A 17,918-nucleotide genomic window follows, 5' to 3' on the forward strand; every position below is an offset into this window, starting at 1 on the left:
CAAACAGTAAACCACACACAAAAAAAAGAGTAGCTGCATCCACAAACTGTCCTACTCTGCATGCTGCTGCTAAGTTAATAGGAGCAATAACTCGTATAAAAATCATGTAAGCACAAAGGTGAGTCAATATATTATGCATTATTAGCTGACACCATCAATATTTGTAAAGTTCCATATTTGTTCAGCCTCAGCTTCAATATAATATGATAAATTGGTGATCAAATTCTGTAAATTAAAGCTCAATACATGCACTGTCCCTTTAATACTGTACAATGTCATTGTGTGGAAATTTCAAAATCATCATGAAATATGCAACTGTTATTAAGAAACCATCTTTTTGTATGATTTTCTGCAACACAAATATTTTCTCAATATATATAAAGCAATATATGATGATAATTGATCAATAAAAATATTAGTTAATGACTACTAATGACAACAAACAGTTTTATCAAACTGCCTTTTGTTTCCTCTTTTAAATTCATTTCCAGTACTAACAGTCTTGTCAAATTACCTTTTGTTTCCTCTTTTAAATTCATTTCCAGTACTAACAGTCTTGTCAAATTACCTTTTGTTTCCTCTTTTTAAATTCATTTCCAGTACTAACAGTCTTATTAAATTACCTTTTGTTTCCTCTTTTAAATTCATTTCCAGTACTAACAGTCTTGTCAAATTACCTTTTGTTTCCTCTTTTAAATTCATTTCCAGTATTAACAGTCTTATCAAATTACCTTTTGTTTCCTCTTTTAAATTCATTTCCAGTACTGAGGACATAAATTAAATGCTTAACTGACAGCAAAGTAGGTAGTTGCCACAGCATCTGACTCACAATCCAAAGTTCACAGGTTCAAGGCCAGCCTCAGCTGGCTACCTTGGAAAAGACACTTAGCCTCCATTTCCTCACCAAGATATTGGCAATAATGTTTTAAATATGTGATTAATACAAAAAATCCTTATGGCAAATTTTACAAAAATCTGGATGCAGTAGTCCAAGGCAGTGCAAGTGCCATGTATTGATTGTGTTTATTAGCACAAAAACAACATGGAGTTGTCATTGCTTTACCATGTGCTATTGATGAACATATGCCTCATCTATTAAAAATCATTATCTTGTGTGTGTGTGTGTGTGTGTGTGTGTGTGTCTGTGTTTTGTAATAGCACAACAGAATAATAATGGTCTTAACCACTATTTAACCCATATTACACCCATCAATCATACACCAAAATAAAGGAAATTAAATGTTCTTTGAATTATACCTAAGATATACAAGGTCTTTTTTAAATCGCCAGTATAACTAATGAGGACACCCAGGGAAATTTGTTTTCTTTAAAATTTTAACCCTATGCAAAATACAAAACTGTAGAGTGCCTCTTACTACAAATATGAAAATGTATGCAATTATTTGTCTGAGGCTCATGTCATTGTGTGTGATGTTCTGAACAAAATGGTACATTAAAATTGATATTATCCATGAAAATAAGCTACTTATGCTTATGTTGCTCTTGCTTACATAATTTGCTATGAGGCTAGTTTGTGTGAGCAGTGACCTTAATTATGGGGAAATTAGAAGTCTTCGAATAAAGGAATAGTCAACTTAAATTTAAAACTGTTAAATAATGCAAAAGAAATATATAGTGAAAATGTATTTTTTCATTTATTTGCAACGAAATTAAACAATAAATGATGACCAAGCAAATTTGCTTTCTTCCGTATCAAATAATAAGCAAATCTTTTAACCTTTGACTTCCATGAACCACATTTGTTCCATCCCTTTTCAAACTGTCAAATTTATTGGTGGCATCTCAGGAATAAATCTGGCAAGTTTCATGTTCCTGTCTTTCAGCATAACATTGGCTATGTTGAAAAAATTATGTAACAGGCATTTTAAAAACTTTTCATCATGGGGGGAGCTGGGCTTGTGTGAGACTTTGACACTAATAAATATTGTTCTGTTGGGGGAGGGGGGAATACGGGAGAATTATTCAAAAGGACTGTTTTGATGCTTGCAACTTAAATTTTTCTGCCATACAATCAAAATTAACTCATATAATAATAATACCTACATGCTCAATAAGGGGCACTCACCAGCTCACCAGTTATTATGTACTTTTAAGAGAGTGATGTATGTAAGGTGAAGTTGTTTGCATTTGAAACATGCATAGTGGAGAGAATGTTGGCATACCTATGTGCAAGTTTAATGTAATGTGGCTGACATCTTTGGATATTGTACTTATGGAAATTATACATGATCAAAGCACACTGCAAACTATAATGACTGCTCCCTTGTGCAAAAAATTCGGCCTGAATTAGTCTAAAGTACACTATCTTTAGCACCTATTAAAATAGGGAAAATGAATTTTGGCCAACTAGACAATACCAGCTTCTGCAAGTGCAATGGAAGAATTACCAAATACATAAAATGTAAAAAAAGTTATCAGCTCTTTTTTTTACAATTTACCTTTGAAGTTCAGGAAGTGAAAATGACCAAGTGGAGCTAGCAGTCCGAGCTGTATACTCTATAATCCATATTACACCCATCAATCATACACCAAAATAAAGGCAATTAAAGGTTCTTCAAACAATATCTAAGATATACACAATACCTAAGATATACAAGGTCTTTTTTAAATCGCCAGTATAACTAAGGAGGACACCTGGGGAAATTCCTTTCTTTAAAATTTTAACCGTATGCAAAATACAAAACTGTAGAAGGCCATCATATAGCCCAAGGCAAAATGAAGACCTCAGGCCATCAAATAGTTGGTGTTGATTTCAATTAAGCCAACAAACTCTTGCACATTCATTGGCATGTGTTTTGTAAGGTGATTGACCATTAACCATTTCCTGAGAAATTTTGTCCACCCAAAATGCGCCCGTGGTCGGAATCCAATTTTGTGTCCGGATTTTAGACTTTTTGGTCTCAGATTTAAGACAGACCACTATGAACAGCAGACAGACAGATGAACCTTTGCAAAATGTAGGAGAAGATGGGCATTTGGAATGGAGTGGTCTTGATACAAAAATAATGGGTCCATTAAGCCAACAAACAAAAAAATTCCAACTTTTACCCTTCTGCTCACGCGTGAGCCAAACAGTCAAGGGAAAAGGACATTTGTATCACAACTAAGTATTAGGTTATTGGAAAATCACCTGCAAGTTGATGTATTAGGATGTACTCAGAAATAGCTTTCAAAATGTGTTTCTACTCGAATTTCAGGCGAAAATGACAAAAACCTCCAGGGGTTATTGTGTTAAAGGTCACTCAGCAATTAGCTCCCCAACCTAAAATGCAATGATGTGCTAAGGCAGGTACTTCAAACGTTGCAGCCACTTGGGGCCTCTTGAATATGGGTACAATGTTCCTTGGTTAATATTCCAACCTTAATTGTTGTTTTTTCATTGGCTTTTTAAAAATGTACTTTATGTCTGGAAATTTTCCCTTTTGTGCCAATGATGTAACAGTTTACATTTCTAAGCAAAAAAAGGGAGAAAATTCATAATTCAGCAATAAATTGAACTTGATTAGTTTGAAAACAGATTTTCAGACACTGAGGTGAATCACAAATAGAATACATGTACTTTTAAAAATGTGTAATGGCTATCCAGAACCGAAAATTATATAGGGCAGCCATTTTCTAGTACTCTTGCACCAACTGTGACAAGCAATTAAATTAAACTGAACATTTAGATTGGTATTCATTTGTGTAAATCATTCTCTAATTTCAAACTCTGTATTACTTACGTCTGTCTGTCAAAGTTTTCTATCAGTATCATATCAGCAGAGAAATCTGTGCATTCCTTATATAATATCTTCCTGAATGAAAAGTACAATATCATACCCACTGACACCTCAGCAGGTTAACTATTAACTTTTTTAACATTTCGACTCAATATGAAGAATGCACATTCACAATGGCAATAACTAATAGTCCCTTACTTGCTCTCTATAGACAGGTTGACTGCGATTCCAAAAATGTAGCTTCTATTCAAACATAAAACACATATCTAAAATGTGCAACCTTGAATTATTGAAGTGTGTGTGTGCTTTAACAGACATTACAATTTAGCACAATAAAAGGACACCTGTACATCTATTTCATCTTTATTACTGTCCTGAAAGTAACCTGAGATTGCTAGTTACAACTAAGTAACCTGAGATCACTAGTTAGGTTTTGCATGATTACTCATCGAAAATCTTTTTTCTTCTTCTTCAAGATCATAATTAAGGTATAGGCGTAATAATAATACTGATAGGTAAGCTATTACTGACACTAAAATAAGGATTTATAACTTGTTGTTATGGGAGACATCCTGTTGACAGAGATACAATTCCAACTTTGTACAATAAGCTGTTACTAAGCAGCTCAAGATGACATGGTCATTACATTATGACCTCATTGACAAGATCTCATTTTTAATCATGGTGTATGAAGCACCCTGAACTGCGGGAGTGACTGGATGCGAAATGATGTGGGTGAAACTATCTCGCATCTTAAATACCATATATACTCATCTAAATGTCCCACCAACATGCAAGCTGCATAGATTAAGATCTGTCTTAACAAAATGCACTGGCATATCTGGATATGTGCAGTATGTTGGAAGTAATCAGTAGAACAATAACACAGACCCTGACCTACTTGTGCATTATGTGACTGCAGATCAGCGTCTATGTTGTTTGCAGTTGGTTCCAATTTGTAAGTGTATATATACAGTACATATATTTTGAACACAATTTTAATAATCAGAAAAACAATCATGCAAATTAAAATGATTTTAGACTTCTTGACCGCTTAGCAATGTAAACATCTTTCACAAGTCAAATAGTCCAACATTTCACAAGGAGCCCAAAGTGGCAGAGTGGTCTAAAGTGCTCACTGCTATGGATCACTCACCTCTGTCTGTGTGGGGTCACGTCTCAGGTTCGGGGCAATGTGGGTATATGAGAAAGCTTGCCAGTAGATTCTCGTGGGTGTGTAGTTCTTTCCAGGGTTTTCCTGGGTTCTTCCTCCACCACTTATACTGGCTGCCATGTGAATCCTATCTTGTGCTGGAAAATGGCGTTAAACCCAACAACAACCATCAGTTCACAGGCGACCATCCTAAAAACAAATTTGAGCAGTCAGGGTACAATTTGTTGTTGTTGTCATTGTTATAGGGTTTAACACCATTTTTCAGCATGCAATAGGCTATACATGGTGGCCAGTATTAATGGTGGAGGAAGAACCTAGGAATACCCCGGAAAGAACCACCAACCCACGAAAAGCTACTGGCAAGCTTTCTCACATATTCACACTGGCTGAATCCGAGACTCGAACCCACGCAGAAAGAGGTGAGATGGCAATGATCCATAACGGAGAGTGCTTTAGACCACTCGGGGCCCCAGGTACAATTTGGAATTATGAAATGTATGGCTATGTTTCTAACTGTTACAGGAGGCCATTATCAACTGAAAGACACCCAAAAAATCTTTGCACAAAGAATCATGCACTGGCAGACACCTACTTGCAAAGGACCTTGTTTATGAACCAGTTTCTCCAGTATGCTTACAAACTGTATCAGTATAATAACACATACATTCTATTTCCGTGACCACCAACTTTCCCTCACCCACTCAAAATCTGTGATCATGGTTTGAGTCCCTAATGATAAAAAGTAAGAACAAATCCCGAGGCCAATGTTAGTTACATATCTGAATTAAAAAAAATGAATGTAAATGTTTCTCTATATATAGTGCCCCCTTTCTACAGTGCAAATTAATCAGATGTTTATCAAACTCATTCACCAATGTGAATAACAGCAATGGAATCAAGTGACAGTGTTTCCCTTTACCCTCATTTGTGCTTCAGAGACCCCCAAATATTTAATTTGACCCCCAGTTTTGATACCAAAGTTTGGTTTTACTCAGTCTGACCCCCAGGAGATTTTTGACTCTCACTCTTGCACCACTAGGGGATACACTGAGTGAATGATGTACTCTGTGCATGAAACCCTTCACAGACACATATTACTATTTGGAACAGTGGTCAATTAGTCATCTGAAATGATTCAGTATTTTCTATAAGTAAAAACTGGATCCAACCCTGCCATTGGATTATGGGTGGATTCATCAGCTATCTATCTGGTACACTGTAACATGAGAGCAATGTACACATGCAAGAACGCACAGTCTTCTGATGAACCTATGCATAAATCAGAACTTTTCTGTCCATTTAAGTTACAAGGATAGTGAAACCAGAGACCAGAGGTGATGAGGCCATTCCAGCAGATGGATGGGAATGCCTCCATTTTCTTTCAATAAATCTTTTAATTCTCAGTAAACCGTTACACTAAAATTATGTTTAAAGTTCTAATGCAGACGTTATATATAAAAAGTCGCATGTACCAAATCATCTTGTAAGAAACTGGTCCTAAATATTGTTGTGTGCCGTAAAATCTAGATAATATAGATGCTTCATCACAATATGAGCCATATAATGCCTCCCTCAAACCAAGAAAACCGGCAATTTTTCAAATTCATACAAATTAGATGTTGATCAGTTGACATCCATGGGTCAACAAATTTCAATCAAAAGCTGGAATAAAAGATTTGATGACATCACCATTGTAAACAGAAGGTGGCAACACCATATTATGTTGGATTATGGTAGATGATCCTTCTGTGATACACTATTCTCATTTTGTGTTTGATATGATGCAGTACTGGGCCCAGCATTTACAAGCATTTTCTTCTTTAAAGGCATAAGTTACAGATGTACATTATCTTTTAAAAGTCCATGATGTATGCTTACCAATTAAAATGAAAATACACAACAGCTGGGTTTGTTTTCAGACCAATTTTGAACTTGAAAATATTCTAGCACCCCATCTGATCATCAATATTCACCTGAGCCTTAATTTTACCTAATGTACACTTTTTCTTCTCAGATCCGCTCAAAAATAGCAACCCTATCTCTCTTCATTCCCTAAACAAAAATAGCAACCCTATCTCTCTTCATTCTCTGCCACATACAAATGTTGTTGTTATTAGTCAATAAAGGAATTTTTGTCAAATGTGTGACATTACTATTTTGTTATTAGATTTGTCAATAATGGAATTTATTGAATGTATGACATAACTACTTTTGGAGCACTGAAAAGAACAAAATTATGAGTGACTTTGGCAACTAAATTAAGAGGTGCCACCTTTTAATTCTAATCTGAACATCTGAACATCGTTTGGACCTAACATCATGATTATTTCAAAGAACAGGTCAATTTCAGTTTTTTAACAAATCATTTCCTTCCTTCCAAACTTTAGATTGATTGGAAGAATGGTGAAATGTATGAAAAATGGTGTCAACAGGTCCATAAGTAATTATGAAAACTGTAAGTGTACTGTTTATTGACCCCATGCACACAATAGGCCAGGACCATGGAGCTTGACAGGTAACCATGAGAAAGGTTAGAACTGTAAGACACATGTACACTAAAAATGGATCAAATTCGATATGGCATGAATAAAATAAATGTCAATGAGAATGGTATGGCACATTCAACCAAGCATAATAATCATTGAATATGCTGTTCTGGAAAAGAAGCTGGAAACGGGTCTTAAACCATGCTTTTAATCATTGCTGCACAATTAGGCAGCCTCCTGGTTATAATTTTGGTGTCACATGTCCTCAGGAACATTATACCAAGTTTGATCAAACCTGGAAATGAAGTAGAGAATAGTTTTTAAATGTTTCTATGGTAGTGGTACTGTACCTTTTGTCTTAGAGATGCTACCATATTAACAATTTTCAGCATATCCTCAGGAACAAGTTTGATCAGAACAAGCTCAACAATTTAGATAAAATTAAAACTAGCTTTGCTATACTTTTGCCATGGCAGTCAAACTGCTTCTACAGATATAAACCCAGATAAAAGTCTGGTGCAGCATGTCCCCTAGAACCACACTTGACCAAATTGAATCAGATTCTCTGGAGGAGCTTAAATTAGGTTTTAATATCTTGTTGCTACAATTAATGGGGCCTGAATCTATTAAAAACCATGACGTATATTCTGTGTCATGACCACTTTATTGTATTATCAAAAGTAATCACAATAATGTTTGGACCCCTTTATTTTGTGAAAATATTGTAATTGGTTCATTTTTGAGAACCAAATTGACTATTATTATAAATACAATGTCCCACTGCCTTACTCTGGAAGAAAAATGGTGGCTCATCATGCGACAATGCAGAATGAAAATTAGCAACATTAATTTTATCAATTTAAAATTTGATAAAAATTGACTAGAGGTTATTAATTTAACTAGAAAAAATTAATGACAACTCCTGGTACGAAACCATTCCAATTAATGGCATTTTCTCTTCACAGTCTCTTCATCTATCTGTTGACACAATGCCGATCCACAAATGAATGAGTATGATCTATACAGCAAGGGCTGAAGATGTAGATCAGACTAGGCCAATGCATGTGTTCTAAAACATCTCTAGAACATGCAGATGGTGCATCTAACATGGATGAGGTCTTTCCATGCAGACAGGTATAAGCGTAAATTATAATAATACTGATAGGTATGCTATTACTGACACTAAAATAAGGATTTATAACTTGTTGTTATGGGAGACATCATGTTGACAGATACAATTCCAGATATGGTTAAGGTGAAATAATTGCTCGAAGGAATATTCCTACCAAGTAAAATCAAAACTGGCTCAATTGTTGTTACACAAGATGAAAGAAAATGATTGATAATACAAGTCCTAATATCACAAGGAAAAAGGCCTGGATACCCAATGAAGCTTCAAAGTTAACAATCAGTCAAAACTGCCAAAGTCCTCATGTACAGTTGCAACATTACAGAAACCATCTGGGGCATAAAAAAAGATAAGAAGTCACTTTTCTCTTCTGGCAAAAGACAGCAAAATTAGCAACCTTGAGTTAAACTTAAACTTAACAAGAGCATTATCTAAACACATGCAATCTGAATTAACTGGTTGTCTTTTTTCTTGTCTTGTCTTTTCTCTTCTCTTATTTCTTAACAGATAGCTGAATGTATCAATCAAAACATATTTTGCGATAAATACCTAAGCAATTACCTTCAATATACACTTTTTTCTTGAGAGTGTGTTTATTTGGAGTATTAAAAACAAGCAACCAAACTTGAACAAGGGAGGTGACCATTCCGAGTCTAACAGTTTTCTCTTAGGATAAGAATTGGATAATGTCCCTTTAAATAACCAGATTGTTGTTTTTTAATACCAAAAGAACCAAATATAGAAAAGTGCCTTTCATTGGGGAAAAAATCTCCTGAAATCGTTAATACTAATCACAGAATGCTCACATGATTTTAAAACTTTGAGTCACAAACCATCAACTCAAAAAAAGCTGAAAAATGATTAGTACCAAGTGCATTTCCATGTCATTTTCTTACACATCAAATAACACGTACAAATTTCACATTATCTTGTTTAATAAATGAAATACAAATACTTAAAAAAAAAAACTTTAATTCTTTTACCAATTTTCATAAAATCAGTCAGGAAGAGTGATGCTGCAGAGATCTGATGAACACAGATTAATAGCACATGTGCATACTAAGCCCATAGGTTACATATACCATGCGTGTCAATTACTGGTGATTTATTTTTTAAATTCAGACCTTATTGTGTCTCTCTTTTGTGTGAAAATATTCACTGCTGACAATGTGACACAAATTAGGTGGTGTGTTGTATGCATATTGCATGCATCTGTCAGACTCCCAACAGTAGTTTTAATCCAAATAATTTACATACAGTAAATACATGAGAGTTACTGTAAAATGCACATATACCCACCCTGCCTTTAACAGTTCATAAGGCACTTAACACTGTAAATTTAATGTACAGAAACCATTAATATATGACTGTCACCTATGCCTTTTCACCCTAAGACCTACAGGTTTCTTTATACTGTTCATGCATCCATAAAGTCTTTAATGTAAGAGTCTTTAAAATTTTCACTTTCTAATTTGAGAAATAAACTTTTTCTTGATTTTACTAAACTTGTTGGTTTGGCTTCTTTTGTTACCTTGTTTAAAACCTAGACTTGTAACAATAGTCTAAAATAGTTTTCAGTATTCTAGTTCATAGACTTTTGTCAACTCTGTAAATATGCTGAAGATTTCTATCCATTAAAAACAGAACATTAATTTGATGTCCAACTAACTAATGGTGCCATATTATCATCTTTATTCCAATAATAATTATAAGTAACAATAATATTATAATACAGCCTTAATTTATGTTATGTTAGATGGAAGAAACAGATAAATGTTTCATATTAAGAACTTGTTATAATTCTTCTTTATACAAATTACACAAAAACAACTTCTACCGCTACTATTTAAAAAAGCAAATTTTTTACAAAACAAGAGCACTTACTGGTAACTTTGGTTTATCGTCCCACAATATTTTGATGCCACCCTATTTGACACAGTGTCATAAAGTCCCAGTTCTTGAAAGAATGCATCTCATACTTCTCTTAACAGATCTTAGACACATGGTATTTCATACAGTAATGACTGTAAGTCTTGGGACACCCTAAATTATTTTCAAAAGTATTTTTATAAGACCTATAATTGTTGGGGAATAAAATTAAAAATTAAAGTAATTTTCTCATGTACAAAAGTCTTGGGACACCATCAACATTTTTTTCTACTAATCAATCAATGTATTTCTCATTTAAAAATGGACTGTGTTTGTTAAGGAATTATTATCATGAATTACATGGGAATTTTATAAATTCAAATAATTTGTTTGAAAAGTCTATAAATAGATTTAATTTTCCTGTTTCCTTATTATTTCTACCCAATTCAAAATGTGTATAATCTGAATGATGAATAATCTGAATGATGACAGAGTTGAGTATTAGCAAGTTTCTGTAAGCATTTACAACAATAACCTATCCCTTTTGTCTTCAGTTTATTACTGTTTTGTTTAAGTATTATTGCATTAGAAGGGGGCCCCCGAGTGGCCAAGTGGTCTAAAGCGATCTCCGTTTCGGATCACTGCCATCTCACCTCCGTCTGCAAAGTTAGATTCTCAGATTTGGGGCCAATGTGGGTATGTGAGAAAGCTTGCTAGTAGCTTTGTATGGATCAGTGATTCTTTCCGGTTTTCCTGAGTTCTTCCCCCACCATTAATACTGGTTGCCATGTATAGCCTATTGTGTGCTGAAAAATGGCGTTAAACCACATAACACCAATGCATTAGAACGTTGAATCAATGCACCAGAAATTATAATGTGCTTAAAAATGTAAATACCAAACTCGTTTAAAGTGTTCTCCCAGTATGACAAGAATGAAAAACAACAGCTTTTGGTTCAACACTCGCATTTAGTTAACATGTTTAAATCATGGTGTTACCATATGTCCATTGAAGATTCTGACTTGCACTAAATGAAGTACGTTCTTTGGATCTGAATGACAAGTACAACTGCACTTACAGGTAACTTAAATGACACCACCAAAATTTGATTTGATGCAAGCAACCATAAACAGGTTCCTGCTTACTCAGCCATGGCAATCATGCTAATCAACCAAACAAGTGTTTATATCCTAATTGATTGACAATGACAATCAATGGTTAGTGAATCCAATATAATATTGGGGGACCAAATAATTTAGTACTGCTTTTAAAAAGGGCATCTCATCCTGCTCAACCCACTTCTGATTTTACAACAGTTAATTCATGATGATTAATGGTGACGAACAAACAGTTATCCAGCACTGTTGACAGACAAAAATCCACCATTTCTCAAGCCAGTTTCATGATACAAACAATTACCTGGTCTCCTGTCAAAAAACAAAAGACAAATCTGACAATTATAAACAAAACGAACTGCCAGGACAACCAGTTGTCCAAAATCAAAGGCAGAATGAAAACTGTGTTGAAAGTTACAAATTTCTGTTACAGTAAGATGAAACACAAAAGCAAAATGTATCAATGAAGATCAGTTGTGTGAATATAATGAATACTGGTTATGCAACTTGTATAATTAAAGATATGTGTCATTTCGTAACTCTAGGGGAAATGGGTCAAAATAAATAAAATAGCAACTGTGATTTTGAAGAATGAGATTTGGTAGAAATGATGAATAAAGTGAAATCTACATCTAGTATTTTTGAGAGTAATCAAGGATATCCAATGTACACTGTGTAACGACTGTTCAGTACACTATTTATAGTACAAGCCAAAACTCTAAAGTGCCCATGAAATATGGAAGGTTTTTTTTACCTTTCATGTTGAAAAATCTGAAATATGTGAAAATTAATAACATGAAAACAGTCATAATAATTTATAACAGTTTACTGACTTATTAAACGATGAAGAGCTGGCCAATGCTGTGTGTAGTATGGCGATCTTGCCAACTTTGTCTTGACTTCTTCTTTTACATCTATACACTTTGGGTCACCAAAAATGCTGTAATTTTTTAATGCGTGTAAATCTTGGGACATGGAAAAAATTAGTTTTTCATGTCCCAAAACTTAAAGTCATTACTTAAGTTTTCTGTAGTGAACCTGGTTACTTTTTGAATGTTTTTGCCAAAAATAATAGCTAGTAATTTCTGAGGGTTTAACCAGTCAGTCAGTATCTTGCTCTCATTTTGTAAAAGATGTATTAAATTATTTGGCTCTTTATGGACGTGTCATTTATAAAGATATTAAATATCAGAAGTCCTATGTATTGAGCCTTGTGGTACACCTTTAGAGGTTATATCCAAGTTACTGTACCAGTCTCATAGCTGAATGTTTTTAGTTACACAAATAGTTTTCAATAGTTTGATAAGAGTTTAAATCTAGGCTTTACATTTTCTGATGATAAGGCTGTGCGGAAGACGGTTGAAAGCCTTGGATAGGTCAATTAGTATTGCACCCACAATGGAGTTATTGTCCAGTGTGCCCCTCCAGTCCCCTGCCAGTTTCAATAGAGTTGTCTGAGATCTGTAACCTTTTCTAAAGGCAGATAGCATTAAAAAATATTATCGAAATACAGTTCTATCTGATTATACATAAGATTTTCAAAATTCTGGAGGTGCAAGGCAAATTCTAACTAGTCTGAAGTTTCCCTTATCCACTGGATCAGATTGTTTTGTAAATTTGGGTTAACTGCTTCTTGAAGATGATCTGGAAATATCCCTTTGCCAATACAAATATTAAAAAGTTTGCTAATTTCTGGACATAAAACTGGTGTGTACAATTTAGGTAAATTAGGTGGCATGTTGTCCACACCTGTAGATTTCTTTGTATTAAGGCTTTTCATAATTTGTTAAACTTGTTCTGGCATTACAGGTTTTAATTTGAGAGATGGGTATTTTTCAGATGGTTGACTATCATGAAAATCTTGTATGCTAGGATAGGTAGTAGTGTTATCTCTCAATTCATCTGATCCAAAGTTTTTTTTTACAATATTTATGCAGTATTCTTTAAAAGTGTCACTCATTTGTTTGGTCAGTAATCAGGGCATATCCTTAATGAGGAGGATGTAACAGTCTGAACTTTTATTTTCGGATGATAAAAAGGGTTTAATGAAATGAACTCCTTTCATAAATATGATCCTTCATGGTGATACCTCTCATTACTTTAGACACCTTAGTTATTTTAGCATGGATAGCAAATGAACATCATATACTACCTCACTATCTATTTAGTGGTCAATGACACTTCAGCTCAAGGGTTACAGTCTTCATCGAGACTTAAATTCTGATACCATAAAGAAAACCAAATATGTTTACCGTTGCTGACCCTTGCATTTTTCCCACATGGTACAAAAAAGAATTGAGAAAAAAATCCTAAAATTGCTTTGTACATCAAAATGAACATATTTGCCAAGTACTTTGGCATGCTTAGTACATTATATATACTAAACATTATAAGATACTGTATATATTTTTTTTAAATTACCTACCTCCTCTAATTTTAAAACCAGTGCTATAGGAAACACATATATTTTTGACCTAATGCCTTATTTAAGTAAGCACCTTCTTCTATTTTAACTTTAGCACCCTCATTTCTCCTAATGTCGCTATTCTTACCCGATGAACGTTACCTGCATGCAATGTACCATTTATTGTCTTGTCTTTTAATTAGTGGTAATCACTGATGTTGTGCATGCTTGCAAAGGATACAATAGTCATATTATTAAGTGTACTAATCCCTGTTAGTCTTACACATGTGCATGCATAAAAAGATTGTGCACCTGCATGTTGTCTACTAATTAATTATAGTTTAAGTTGATGTACTGTCTTTCAATCTGCTGAAGATAATTATCTTTTATCTAACATTGCACTATCTTTTAATCTGTTGTTCCCATTGGTAGTGTATTGTCTGTATGTATACTGCTATGCTGTAAATATGTACTATCTGTGTACCCGTCTGTTAAATAATAAAATACTTTGTTATGTTGATAAAATAGCTTGCACAGAACTAGTGTTTTATGTATTTTACTCAGACCATCGATGGTAAATAAAATTTCTTGTATCTTGTAACTTGAAAAGTAGTGATTATGAGCATCAAAACTGAAGTCCAGGATACGATGTTTGTTCTACTGATTACTCCTAACAAACTGCACAGATCCAGATCTGCCAGTGCATTATGTGCCAGCAGATCGGAGTCTATGCAGTTTGCAGCGGGACTCAACTTATAAGCAAGTACATATGGTATGAGTGACAGGATTTAGTTGGTTGCAAATCTTAAGCCTCTGTTAAAAAATTTCCCAGAATAAATATTTGTTTTGAAATTAAAATTTCCAAATTCTAGGGATGAGGACCACAAAATGTTATTGCTGAAATCATCACTGATTCTATAATATTTTTGTATTTCAACTATATAATCAATGATTACATATATTATAAGGAAACAAGTTCTTATTATTTTTTTCTTCCAATAAGGTACAATACAACGCTCTGGTGCATTTCAGTACCGTTTTGAGTACTATTTGCTATTACTTGTAATTTTCCAAGAGCTACTTTAAAAATGAGTTAAAACGACTTTTACCGTCCGTTCCGATGTTTATATCCACCATATGGACTTGATTTGAATACCTTTGTATACCATACTAGCGTATTGCATCATTCCCTGATAAACGATCCCACACATTCTTCTCGCGATGCTAGAGTGAAGCTGCTGCGTGGCAGCATGGGTCTTTCATCATCAACCGAGTTTTCATAACCTGTTGTTAGGCGTAGCACAATACTATGTATCTCAGTATGGGACTGTTAAAGTTTATTTTATATAGCAAACCGAAATACTAACAGATTTCAAGAACAATAACATAATGTTTGCCTCACCATCAATCACTGACAATAGAAGAAGCAAAATTATCGTTCCTTTACGAATAACTCACTCGACACAATCCATATTGTCTTGTTTGACGTTTGCCAAACGAACGTTAAATTCGCTCTCATATCACTAAATGTTGTAAATCATTATGCATAAATATATTCGAACCTGCAAAATCACAACAGCGATAACTTACGATGTGACTTTTTCCGCTTCAGCGTTAAAGGAGGTGGTCTTTCAACAAAGCCATGAAGAGCACGCTTAAAAATACATCGTCTGTCAAAACATTGAACAGGCATGGGGGTGAGATGAAAAGTAGAAACATTTTACGGGACGAATATTATTTATCGGAACGAAAACAATACTACCAATCAATATGACTGTTTACCGATCAGACGTATGTGACGCAAGAACTGAATTACTTTTTGTCCAAAACAGCCCACCTTGACAACAGTCTTGATAACTATGAAACACTCTGAAAGATGACACTATCAACAAGCTAAATTACCATAACGCTTAGCTGACAGTCAATCCCTTGTACAACTGAAAAGGCTGTTACGATGTCACGATTTCAAGGCTTAAGTTGAAATCGAAATGAAATGACAGAAAGGTTAACGATTCAAGATTAAAATACGTCATTCAATTGATTTGAACTTCGAACGATAATACAACAATGCTTACGAAAAAGAGACAATATATTGGAGAACAATGCATTTAGTATAATCCCTAAGTGTTACAAACTAAGCCCAGTTTATTATGCAGCTAAGAAATATTATATAAACTGATAACATAATTGCATCAAAACAAGAGGGGTTTTTTGTCTTAAAAAATGGACGAGCATAACAACGTTCATGTATTTTCCCTAATATACTGAAAAATTTTATAATACAAAAATGCATGAGATTTGTCCTCAAGCAATCTGTTTAAAATCAGATCTCCGCTTTTCTACGCATAGGCCACTGGAGGTCATATTTTAATCTGATTGCGTCCACAACTTATAATAAAGTATTACGGGAATGAAAGTTACAGAAAATGTTCTTAAGCAAAAGCAACTTCGTATCTACCCCTTTCAATACTAGGTTTATGGCTAAAACATCAAGATATTAAAAAGTCCCTACAAAAGTAAGAAAATAATCATATGCATTGATATTTATGGACATCAGTCTAGGACTTGGCCGAAAAACTTGGATCTGCTCTTTGATCAGGCGGCACACCAACATGGCGTCCCGTGCTACTAATGCGACCTTTCCCCATATAATATTACCTAAAACCCGCAGCCCATCTTCCCTCAGTCAAATTGCCAGATGTGTCAGTTCGAACTCTGCTTAACATTTAATTACGACTTGTATCTACATTTTAATACGCGGTTAACCGAAATACCTAACTTTGAAGGAGGGGTAATGTGAAGGTGATAATGGTCTTATAATAACTGTTACATGGAGTGGTCTCATATAAGCTGTCTCAGAAAGAGGCCTCTTGTTAACTGTTACAGAGTGGGGTCTTATAATAACTATTACAGATTGCTGTCACATAATAACTGTCACAGAGAGTGGTCTCGTATTAACTGTTACGGTGAGTGGTCTCATACTGACTGTCAACGAGAGTGGTCTCTTTAACTCTCATAGAGGGTGGTCTCATTCATATTAACTGTCAAAGAGAATGATCTCATATAAAATGTCTCAGAGAGAGAGAGGCCTCTTGTTAAATGTTACAGAGAGTGGTCTCATTAACTGTCACTGTGAGTGGTCTCATAAACTGTATCAGAGAGAGGCATCTTGTTAACTACAACAGATTGGTCTCATTAACTGTCACATAGTGATCTCGTATAAACTGTATCAGAGAGAGTCCTCTAGTTAAATGTCACAGAGAGTGGTCTCATTAACTATCACAGCGAATGGTCTCATAAACTGTCTCAGAGAAAGGTCTCTTGTTAACTGTAACAGTGGTCTCATTAACTGTCACGCAGCGAGGTATCATATCAATTGCCTTACAGGCTTACATAAAATGTCAATTTATTAATTAATTACAAACTTTAGTTCCTATTTTTCTTTTTGGTTCTTGCCTGGGTTGGTTTTTTTTGTGTACTGTTACAAGTGAAGAGATCCCGCTTGTATTGCTGACTGATTATATCTTTTCATGCCACTGTTGGTATATAAAATCTTTTTCTGAGAAAAATCTGCATCGTGAAAAATCCATGCAAAGCCAGACCTAAGGATCTCATTTCGTAGCTGTGACGCCCATGCAACAATTTACAACAGCATCGTGTATCTGAACATGGTACCAACTCAAATGTTTGGAACGTTTTTCATTCCTGCAGAGGGGCCGAGTGACCTAGTGATTTAAAGCGCTCTCCGTTACTGATCACTACAGGTTCGAGTCTCAGGTTCGGCCTAAGCGGATACACGATAAAGCTTGTCAGTAGATTCCTGTGGGTCGGTGGTTCTTTCCGGGGATTTCCCGGGTTCATCCTCCACTGATTATACTGGCCGCCATAGACGGCCTATCTTGTGCTGAAAAATGGCGTTAATCCTCATGACAACAACAACACTCTTGTATAAGCTAAATAGAATCTAGGACCATCGATATCTGTCTTTCTCTTTTCGTTGT

The 17,918-nt window shown here is 34.7% G+C and overlaps 1 protein-coding gene across 2 annotated transcripts in view; it reads right to left on the bottom strand.

Moving 5' to 3' along the window:
• The window catches only part of LOC149770139 (sodium- and chloride-dependent glycine transporter 2-like), an 83,173-nt gene extending 67,403 nt beyond the window's left edge, over nucleotides 1-15,770 (bottom strand). Inside the window, exon 1 of one of the 2 annotated variants that reach the window (XM_089949328.1) lies at nucleotides 15,508-15,770. The gene's annotated coding sequence lies outside the window, so the exon portion shown is untranslated. Of the gene's footprint in view, nucleotides 1-10,413; nucleotides 10,500-15,507 lie in introns of those variants that run through there. The other variant, XM_089949330.1, reaches the window with a different exon arrangement.
• Nucleotides 15,771-17,918: the final 2,148 nt, after the last annotated feature.

Source organism: Sinohyriopsis cumingii, unplaced genomic scaffold (assembly GCF_028554795.1).
Source record: "Sinohyriopsis cumingii isolate HCF-2022 unplaced genomic scaffold, ASM2855479v2 utg002626l, whole genome shotgun sequence".
In the NCBI taxonomy this organism is placed as follows: domain Eukaryota; kingdom Metazoa; phylum Mollusca; class Bivalvia; order Unionida; family Unionidae; genus Sinohyriopsis; species Sinohyriopsis cumingii.